This window comes from Colius striatus, chromosome 5, assembly GCF_028858725.1.
Source record: "Colius striatus isolate bColStr4 chromosome 5, bColStr4.1.hap1, whole genome shotgun sequence".
Taxonomy (NCBI): Eukaryota; Metazoa; Chordata; class Aves; order Coliiformes; family Coliidae; genus Colius; species Colius striatus.
The window spans coordinates 40,263,140-40,274,381 of NC_084763.1; positions in this window are offsets into that span (position 1 = coordinate 40,263,140).

Consider the following 11,242-nt stretch of genomic DNA (forward strand, 5'->3'; position numbering starts at 1 on the left):
GCTTCAGAAACACCAAATTAAAATGGCATGCTGTGGCAAATATGACTTTTGCTGATGTGTTTTCCTGGGAACCATTTAATAACAAAAAGCCTTTGTTGGTTCATTTTCTAGGTATGTGAGAAATTAAATTAGACCTTTGTGACATTTTCGTATCTGTATGTGGAGACTGAGGCATACATACACGTGGCTCACACATATATGTATATATAAAGTTATGTAAAGCCACCTCATTCGCTTAGCCACACAAGGACAATGGCAGGATTGTTGGCATGACTGTCTTGGCCCTGCTACTGAAAAAAAAACAGACTTGTTTCTGACAACTAAGCTGAATGTTTGTGTTACAAAATCATCAAACGGCAGTATAGGTATACTGCTCATATGACTTCAGATACGGGAATTTAATCTGTTTGCGTGTTGTCTTAACAGAAAGTGCTTTTGAATTTTGTAAACTCAGGCAAGTTAGCATCATTTAACTGAAAACATTTAATGCAGTACAGGCCTGGACTTGGGTGGAGTAGAGAAAAAAAAAGCAGGGAAGGGGAGGTAAAAGGCCACAGCCTCTGCACAGAGGGGTCACTGGTGTGGCATTTGCTAGAGTTGCCAGGTTGCCATCTGGTCGGCTAAAAAAAAAATGGACCTCTCTTGAAACACTGACTGTGCATGTGCACTGCGCATGTTTAATGGCTCGGGTGAGCCTAGGATGTGTCAGAGCTACTATGCATGTGCAAATTGATTTAAGCTGAGACACGTGAGCAGGCTGTGAGCTCACATCAACTGCTAGGTGTGTTGGGAATAACTGTCACATCCCATGGCAGAAGTACGTTCGGTGAAATCACAGGATCCACTTGTCCACGCGTGATTGATCTGGTCCTCCCTCCCATGTGAGCATTGTTTAATAGCTTTAGACCACCTGGAAGTGGCTGAGTTCTGGGCTTTGACTCCTAGGCAGAAGCAGATGTGTGATTTTAACATTTTCCTCCGTTGTTGTTTTTTTATGTTAACTATACTTCCATGTAGCTATCTCCAAATCTGAATGGAGGCAGAACTAAGTTAGCTTTGCTGTAGCATGGTCTAGGACCAGAGCATGTTAAGGGACTTATCGCCTATTAGTTACACTGCTGTGCCCTATCTCCTTACGTGTCTGGACAAAGATAGGCACGTCTGTTCTGTGAACTACTGCAGCCATTGCTGTGGTAATCAAAGGTGTTAACAGCTCTGTAGGACCCAGAGACATGTGGGAGCAGGGACCTAAAGCAGAGATGGAGCTGTAGGAAACTGTATTTGCTAGCATTATTTATCACTCAGCGAAGGCAGAAGAACAAGGCAGGAGAAATTGTGTCACCAAATGTAAATCCAGGGCAGATGTTTGAACAGCTTTGTCAGGAACATTTTTACATTTATACCTGGCCCACATTAGCCACGTATTATAAATTATCTCTGTCTGGGAAACACGTGTTTTTACAGCAAAGTTGTAGTATTGAATGAACAGGTCCTCTGCTGTACTGAATGTTAAGAGATCTTCCAGTTCTTTGTAAACCAACTCCGGTGAACTGGCAGACCTGACTTTTTTCAGATTTCTAGGGCAAGCAGTTTTGAAACTTTCTGCTAGAATTTACATTGCAACCTTCTGTAAAAGAAACATTTTGGTGTTTTTGGAATTGTTTGTGAAATATAAGTGAGATCCTTCCAGTACTGATTAAACAAGGCACGCTAACAGCTTTAACTTCAAAACATCTTAAGTTGTCCCGATGTGCTTAATGACAAAGACAGATGCTTTCATAACAGAACAAATTAAAGATAGGATGCTGTCTTAAATCAGATAGTTAAATAAAATGATCCTATCATAGGGAAAAATAAAGGAAAATGACAACTGGTGTGTAAATACTGTTGTACCGTTACACAACTAAAGCGGTGTCTGTAATAGAAATAATGATAAAAGTATTCTGTATTCTATCAGGAATGGGATCCAAATACTTTCTCTTTTATGACATTAGCTTAGAACCCTGCCAGTTTAATGATTATTCACTGCTCTATGTAAAACAAGTAAAAAGTCATTTTGTTCTGTTCTCATATGTCTCTCCATTGCAGAAAAATTCTCCAAGCCTTATCACAAAGGCTTCCTTTAAGATACATCAGCAACATGCTGACAATTTAAATGTTCAGTATATTGAACTACTTTGTCTTAACCTGTGCTAAATTGATAATTGACTGTCATGAACATCTGCTTACTTCAATATGCTGCTCTGAAAACTGAGGAGATTTTGGTGTCTGTCTTTGCTGCAGGAGTAGCAGATCCCAGGAAGCTGGTGCAGCAGGTGTGTAATAGCCACATCAACTGCCCATGGTGTTGTTTTACATCTGCAGTCACCCAGGTTCTTCAGAAATGGCTCAATAGCTGGTTTTTTTTTTCCCCAGCATTTAAAAAAAAACCCCACCACCAGGATAATTTAAAAGAGTTCTAGACAAAGCCTAAATTAGGTGGCAAAAAAAAGATTATGTCACACAGACATGACTCCTAGTTTATTTGTACTAAACTTGGCTGGACTAGAAAAATGTTAGTGTATGTTAATTGTCATATGCTAGTGAATGTGTCGTAGAAGTGTAGGCTGAAACTTGAAATGTTTGTTTCTTTCTTTCATTAGTTTTGCTTACTTGTCGTCTTGTAGATCTGTCTTACTTCAGGCAGCAGCACAGCCTGGATAGTGGGTACGACACACCCTTGAGCAGTGGTGACTTTCCCAACAGTTTGGTGAGATGCTTGTTGCTGCAAATGGTGGGGGATAAGCCTTATTTCTCATCCTGAGCAGGATTCCCAGGCAGATGGAGAACTCCAGTTATCAGGTGCTCCAGAGCAATGGACAGATAGTCCCCCTAAGATGGAGGTCCAGTCCCCCTAAAATCCATCTAACTGCTCTCTTTGGAGACAGTATAGTTCAGTCTATAAGGAAAAACATGTCATTCTAGTTCTTGTTTTCTCACTCACTCCCCACCATGAAATATCCTGACTTGTATTCTTCAACAGCTACTCCCCACCCAAACCAATCTAGTGTTTGTATGAACATGGGCTCCCCATCTTCTGCCTGCTTTAACTCGATTAGTTCAGTGTGTGGTAAAGGCAGCCTTGCCCGTGCTGTGATATGTGTTGTAACCTCACACCTTTGCACCTTAGTCTCACGGAAGCCTAAGGCCTTTTCATCATATTAAGCTACTTTGACTGGGCTAATGTGACTGAGACACACACCTTTTTTTATCCATTAAGACAAGGCCAAAAATGTTAAGTGCTCAAGATGCAGGCCCTCAGGGCTTGTCTATATATCGAGTTATTACACGTGGAGGCTTTTATCTTCCGAAGAAAATATTCTTTTTGGGCACGCCAAAGTGTGAATTTAAAACTAGTGGTTATAATATAACCCTCATGCAGACTCATTCATTCTGGTATCTTAGAGCCTTTCTTCAGATTAACTCTTGATTTCTTTACTTCATTTAAGTCAAATCAGAAAAGGCACTTGTATTGGAGGGAGTTTTTCCACACGGGCACTTATGCTTGCCTGACTCAGGTAGTATTATTAATAATACCTTCCTATGTGGAGAAGCTTTGTCTATTAGTAATGTAAATTTTGCACGTTTGCACTTATTAAGAGCATCACTTGTTTACATTTCAATCTTCCTGATTTTAGAAGTGGTAGCTGGTCCACTGTACTAAAGTTCATTAAGTTACTCTGTATCAAAGCCACTATCCTGTGGATGCTAAATTAGGTAGATACGTAACTAAATGGGTAAATAGTTTCATTGAAGACAACTGCCTCTTAAGAAAAGTTTGTTCTGTCTTTAAGCCTTTGCAGAAATGCTTAAACTTTTCCTAAACTAGCATTTTCTATCATTTGTTCTTATAAGGAGCAATAGACTGTGCTGGGTTACTTAGTGTTTTGTTAGCATCCATGTGAAGTCACTTAAAGCATCCACAAGTTACAAACTTCTGTTCCATTCTTTGGGACTTGCCTAATTTGTTGCAATTCATGTCTTGTTTACGACTTTACAAAACTGTAATTTTAGAATCTTTAATGTTCTGGGGTTTAGTTTTGACATACATGTGGTGGTGGGCAGTGGAGAAATACTCTTTGATGACATATTATTAGTTGTGTGAGGTTTTCTAATGCAAAAAGGCAGAAGTTTGAGTAAAATCAAATTAATACCTGAAACCAGTACATGCTGGCTACACTGCAGATGTGCAAGGCAGGAAAAAACCCACAGCCAGCAGCAAGCACCCAGGGCAGTAACTGGCAGACAATAGACTGGTGGGAAGTTAGGAGTTTATCGTGCAGAAAGTTAAATAAGTGTCTGAGCAGTGTTTGCTGTTTGCAGGAGTGGTGCATTACACTCAGATTACTTAAGAAAAATAATACAAACCTGGCCATAAAACAGGGGAAAGAATTGGTGTGCATTCAATCATACATTTTTTTTAAATAGAACTGTGTTTATAGTCTATGTTTTGTGGAATACCTAGTGCACAGGTGTCCCAGTTCCATATATGAGATCTTGGGTGCTGTGATAGTAGGAATTTAGGTAATAGCAATAGACATAACCTTGTCATATGTTGCCAGTTTTGCGAGGAAATAATCTCTGTCCCAAAGGGGATGGCCTTGCTTTTTATAAGTTGTAGTGTGGGAGAGGTAAGTGCCTTGGGTTGAAGTCAGGTAAACAGTAGGAACTCAGTCCTGTTTGCAGCTGTTTACTTCAATAAAATTGCATGTGTGAGTAAGAAGGGCAGAATTTGGCCTTTCGTTTTTTTGAAGTTAATTTCAGGCAATTAATGGGTCATGTCACCTACATGAGGTCCAGCCAGAATTCAATCCTTTACTCCTTTAATAACTAATATTTTAAACCAATTAGCTACATACCCATATAGAAACAATAGCAGAGCCTCCACAGTCAAGACTGTACTGAGATTCTAAATTACATATATAATAAAGGCTGTGCATGTGTTTTCTGGTTGAGAACAATATTATATTTCAGCCTTGAGCAAAAATTTTCTCCAAGCCATAGCTGCTCAACAAAAACACACTTTTTAATGAAAGTCCTGACACCACCTTAATTACAGTGCAGCAAACATTATCATCATAATCCCATTTCATCCTTAGGCAAGGAGAGCATCCCTGAGGGCCTGGCTGCCTTTCTTTGCTAGTGACCAGTTTTGCAGAAACAGCCTTTTCCTCGGGCATTTTATTTATTTATTTAACCCATACTACACTGCCTGGGGAAAGGTGTATGGAGAGCTGCTACTGCTCGTCTCCCCAGGCTCCTTGCAGCTCTCCTGGCACTCCCTGCAAACCCAGGCCTGGGGCATCAAGCAACATTTGGGATGCCCAGCCTGCAGTCAGCTGTTCGACATCCCCACAGCCTCTCTGCCTGTCTCCCAGGGGAGCCCAGCAGGAGCCAATAGTTGAGGTTCAGCACCTTTGGACCACATGGATTTCACCCTGACTCTTGTCAGCAGTCCCTTGGGCTGACTGGTGTGTGCCAGAGCCCAGAGAAAAGCCTCTTTTTTGCTGGCCAGCCACACTTCAGAAAAGCTCTTGCTTTGGATCCAGTAAGGCAGGGGGAAACACCTCTCCCAGTGGCAGCCCTGATCCAGGTAGTTGAGGATGGAGCCATTTGCAAGGAAGGGTTGTGGGCACACAGTCACGCCTTCGTTTGAAGCAGCCTTGTAACGTCAATGGGCTTTTGCAGTGTTTGGATGGGTAAGTAAAATGGGATTAGTTTCTCACTACCATATTGATTCAGTGAGTACATTTTGTGTGTGGACTGCAATATTGACAGGACAAATTTGCAAAGCTATTTGAAGCCGTGATCTCTTCCTAGCAGAAATACAGGGAGATATGTATGTACATATATAAACACAAGGGTCTACTTGTGGTTCTTACATTTTTTTTCTCCTGCCTTCTTAAATCAAAGTAATAAATCTCTATGATCGAAAGAGCTAGAGTAATCAATCTCTCCTTACATAATTTTTCTGAAAATCCTAATTAAGGCTAGAGAGCTATTAAACATAAGGTTTCTGGTTCTCTGTACAGCATTTTCAAGTACAGTCTTCTATTATGGAACTCTTACAATTCTTGTGTACAGAGTAAAACCATGCAGCTGAGATACTTTCCCTAAAAACAAGCAAAAGCCCTCTATCTGCTGGGAGGACATTTCTTTTATCCTGTTCCTTTCTATTTAGGTTCTCATACAGTGTTAGTCACCATGGTATCTTACAACTTCATAAAAATAAATAGTGCACCATATGTGATAAATCATTAATATTAAGAATGAAGATGCCGGATAAAAATATTCTTCACAAATTTAAAGCAGAAGACGTGCAAAAATGGACATACCCAGATAAGCAGCCTGAGTAAAAGGAGCATGTGTATAAATACAAGAGCTGGGGTCAAAACCATTCCTTAAGTAATAGTATTGCATCCAGTCACCATATGTGAGTGTGAGTGGCATACTCACTCCTTTCTTTCCTAACCCGTGCTTCAGCCCACTGAAGCAGGGGGACTACATGCAAGCTATATCTTGTTCCCTATTTGGCATTACAGAAGAGTGCCAGCCTTGCAGTGTTCAAGGTCATCAGTCAAAAGATGATAATTGGCTAAAAAATGCAAAGTAAGACCATGCATTTATTGTTAAGTAAGTGCACACATAATTAAAAACAAAATGTAAAGCAAAATGAGGGACTGTACTTACATTGGAAAGAATGCACTGGAGTGGTCATAAGTTATCCCTTCAAGTGGTAATCTCAGTTACATATTTTCTCATGTTTTTCATTTCCCACTTAGTTTCAGCCAGATCTGTTTTCTATTTATATTGTAAGTGTCAACACATATATAATTTTCTCTGTTGTATCCCTCACTACTAAATTCTTTTTCTTGTTGGAATAGCAAAAGTAATTATATTTGTAAATGGAATGACTGTTTTGCCTAAGTACCACATACAATTCCCTTCTCTAAGAGGGATTTTTATAATTCCTCCAAAAATGTCGTGGCAAGGATCAACCCACCAGTTGGTAGTGTGGATCCAGCCTTTAGGGACAGAACTCAGGATTCTGATCTCTTGGGCCAACAGGCAGGAGGGCGCTACAGAAAAAATACCCCAGTTTGTTTGAGAGAATGGTGCTGATGTTAAATATGTGTGGTTATTAAGCAATCCAGAAAGCTAATTCACTGAGTGTTGCTTCCCACCTGTGGATTTTGCTATTCAACACAAAATTGTTTTGGCAACTGGAGCATTCTTCATTGTGGATGGCTGTGGGAAGATATTAATCCTGCTCTTCAAGTAGGATACACTCACTGATCTAATAGACCTGTTCCACCTCTACTGTACCATATTGTGAAAGGAAATCAAACAAATCCACAGGGAAAGGATGGATAATCACAAGTCCTTCTTAACCCCTTTCTACCTACTTTTTCTGCTGCTTTCCACAGACAAGTTCAGATATCCCTTGCTCGACAGGAGTATAGTAGAGGGGGATCTGTTGTGAGCTCTGCATTAAAGGAAGTTCAGTTTCTCATGTCTGGGCACTCCTCGAGAAAACCACAATCAAAATCGTCGTATGGGTATGGCTGATCATAGCCACGAGCAGTTCACAGCTTGCTCACTGGATGAAACAGCATCAGGCCTCCTGGAGCTGATCCGCGTTACAGATTGTGCTGTCTGTATGTGCACACGCATTCTTTTATTGTAGTTTCTCTAATATTTGCTTTGATTAAAGGTTATTCCAGGGTACCTACAAAGCAGTGACTTTCTATCCTACAGACATGGCAAGCTCAAGGAAGGTTGCGTTCAGAACCAGTGTGCCATATGGTTCTTAAACCTGGAAATGTAGGGATCTGTGTGGAAGAGACATGGTTGATGTAAAACAAGAGGGCTTTGACCTTGGTGAAAACTGCCTAAACTCCCAGAGTCACACAGAGTTTGATAGAGGACCCTTAATGGGGTTAGCATTTCCATGGGTACCAGTTCCTCAGCTGCTGGAGCTGCCATGACCCAGTTTTCACTGAAACTATACTATGATCAGCAGAAAAAAACACATACTGCCCCTGAAGGTCAGCAGCTCCCAATTTGGTAGCATAAATCAGTTTAACTAACAGGGAAGTTTAATAGCTGCACCAGTGATTCAGCAACTGGCAGAAATTTGCATCTGCCATCTCTGCAGGGAAGAGTCCTCCACTAGAATGGTGGGATGTCATATCTTCAGCCACCGCAAAGAAATCCGTAGGGATGAGAGCATGAGTCGCAGAAGTGCCTGTGCTGCAGTGGCCTAGTTTATGCAGATGCTTTGAACAAACTGTCTTATGTGCCTCTAATAGTATTGCTCCAGCAGTGTCAACTACAGAATCCATCAAACGGGGTATGCTCCTGGGTGGTTAGCCTTGGCACTCCATGTCTCTATTGCTGTTGTCTTAGTAAGTCTGACTTAGCTCCTTTAAAGCTCTGGCTACATATGCTGCAGCCTCTGAAGTACAGAGAAACCCAAGTCTATTTCCTGCTTCACTGTATGTTTAATCAGAGGTCTCTCAGAAGTTTTAGACAGTAGTCTTTCCTTTTCCTTGTGTACTCTTACTAAGGGTTCATGTTTATTTAAGATTTAACTTTCTGAGCAGTTTTTCTTTATCTCAGTATACACAGTACAAATTTGGTCTGTTCTCTCAGCTTTTGCATTCAACTGGTTTGACTGCTCTAACATTGCTGATTTACTGGTATAATTTAGCTTGTCTGAAAAGAAGAAAGATTGATGTTGGCTGAAATAAAATTCCAAGATGCCTGTGGAGTTTTATTGCCCTAGATTTTTGTATTGCTCTTGATTTTAAAAAGTAGGCAGAACTCTGACTTTATATTTTCAGGAATGCCAACGTTATGTCAGTGCAGCTAATTCTTTGAGTCAAGTCATTGTGGTTAGCCAATCTTGTTTTCTGTCTCTGTGGTAAGATTTTAAATCCAGAAGGCTAACCTCAATCCTCTCCCAAGAAAGCAGGCAGAGATGACAAAGTATTTCCTTCTTTGACCTCTGTAATTGAGTTATATAGAAAGATGGAATCTATCAAATTAGACCAAATGCCAAATCACCTGCATGAGAATGAAAGGGTCAAACCCTGTTCCTGTAGTAATGTGTGGAACAAAAATGTATTGAAACATATTTTAAAAACTAATTTATCTTTTAAAATTGGTTTTCCACTAAGTTCAGATTGTGAACTGTAAAATTCTGTCATGCCTGTGAGTTACATGTGGCTATGTATCATATCAGAGCAAACTTGAGGTTATTTGGACTTCTGGATGCTGCATTTCAGTAGTGCAAGATTGTGCTTGTATACCTGCCTTGAATTTCATGAGTTTGTAACATTTTGGGGAGGAATAATTATAATATTGCAGCACCTCAGCACCTACTCTTGAGGCACACAGGGACTGACTCTCCTTCCAGGGACCAACATGATCATCCATGAATGTGAACTAAAGAACACAGTCCCATCAGATGGGACTGGAGCCTGTTTAATGAGTGGAAGGTACACAATATCAGGATTACATCATTTAAAAGGCTTTGACTTGTCACCATGACATTTACTTGCACGCTCTGCTTGTACCACTGGAGCTGTGCAAAGCAGCTGAAGCGAACTGGTCATTTGGACCAGGCTTAAACCCTGCTTTAAATCACAGGGTTATCCTGGTAGAACAGGAGTATTCATTTTGCCAGAGCTGTCTCCTAACTGACCACTGTGCAGCCCTGATATTGTTCAGATCAGTGAAAGATCAGACTAATGACAGCAGGTGGGTGACCAAGAAACCTACCAGTGACCACCCTTTGCATGTGATTGAATGAACTGGTGAGCACACAGTTCCCTCTAACCAGAGAATTTCAAACAAAGCACAGTTTGGAAACCAACTCTAATAGTGGAAGGACAAATGACCACTTTGTCACCACTGCCTCTTTGGCATTACTTAAGATTGACCTGGATTCTTGATCTGACTAGTCTGTTCAATTATAGTCATAGTGGTCTGCTCATTACTTGGCTTAATTACAGACAATTTATTCTAGTGAAATATTTAACTAGATGTAGATTTTTGTTTGTAACAACCTATTTCACAAATAACATGGAGCCTTACTGGTAAATTCTCAATACAATATTCTTCACTCAGGCAGTAAATATGATAGCCATGAGAAACATCCTGTATTTTTCACACACACACACCAGGGACTGGAATTCCTCTCAATACTATTACAGCCATGTATTTATGACCTTGTGCTTATATAATGCCTCTTTGCTGTGATATTAGCACCAAACGTACCATCAGTACACCTACCTTTTCATGTTACTGCTGATAGAAAGATGCAGTTAGCAAATGGCATCAGATATTGATGCAGGAGTGACCTTTTAATGTTATGCACAGATACACTAAGAAAGAACTGCCACTGAGAACTTCAGATTAAAGATAAAAGTAGACGGTCTGTAAAAACATTAAGATAAAAAGTGTATCCATTTGCCCTGAGTTTCCCCTGCTATCCCACCTCCTAATCTAAATTGATGTCAGCACTCATGATTTTATCACAAGTCTTGTGATGTTTGATGTTTCGCTTATAGTCCAGCTACTACACTCATGTAATGAGGTTATAAACTGAGCTTTCCTCTTTCTTTAATTTGAAGTGAGTTTCTAGTCCTAATGGTTAGAGTATAAAGCTTGCAGATGTGACCCAGGTGCACCATGACGGCTCAAAAAACAGAAAGGAAAGTTGAAGAGCTCCACGTTTATTATCTTGCAGGCTTATGATTTTGAGGATCAAACTGTAGTTCTTGAACTTTTGGAGCTGGCAATAGTGGCTTGAAAAAGAAGTGCCTCAACAAAGTAAGCTGCATTTTCCAGGGAAGAACAAGTAGTGATAATTCTCCTTTCAGACATGCACGTTTTCCTATTTACATTGTTATGCAGTATCTCAGGGTTCATTCTGGCCGGGCTGGAGGAGATCATACTGATGTGTCTCCATATTGCTTGATGTTGAAGGGCTTATACTGCTGGCTTGTGCTAACAGAGAGGAAAAGTTTTGCAGCACTCTTCAGTCCTCTGGCATGTTGGTGCTTAACACCTCTAAAACCAGGAAAGTTCTGACCTCCAGTCTCAGAAAGTGTCCTGGATTTGGCTGTGATAAAGTTAATTTTCTCCCTAGTAGCTGGTAGAATGCTGTGTTTTGGATTTAGTGTGAGAATAATAT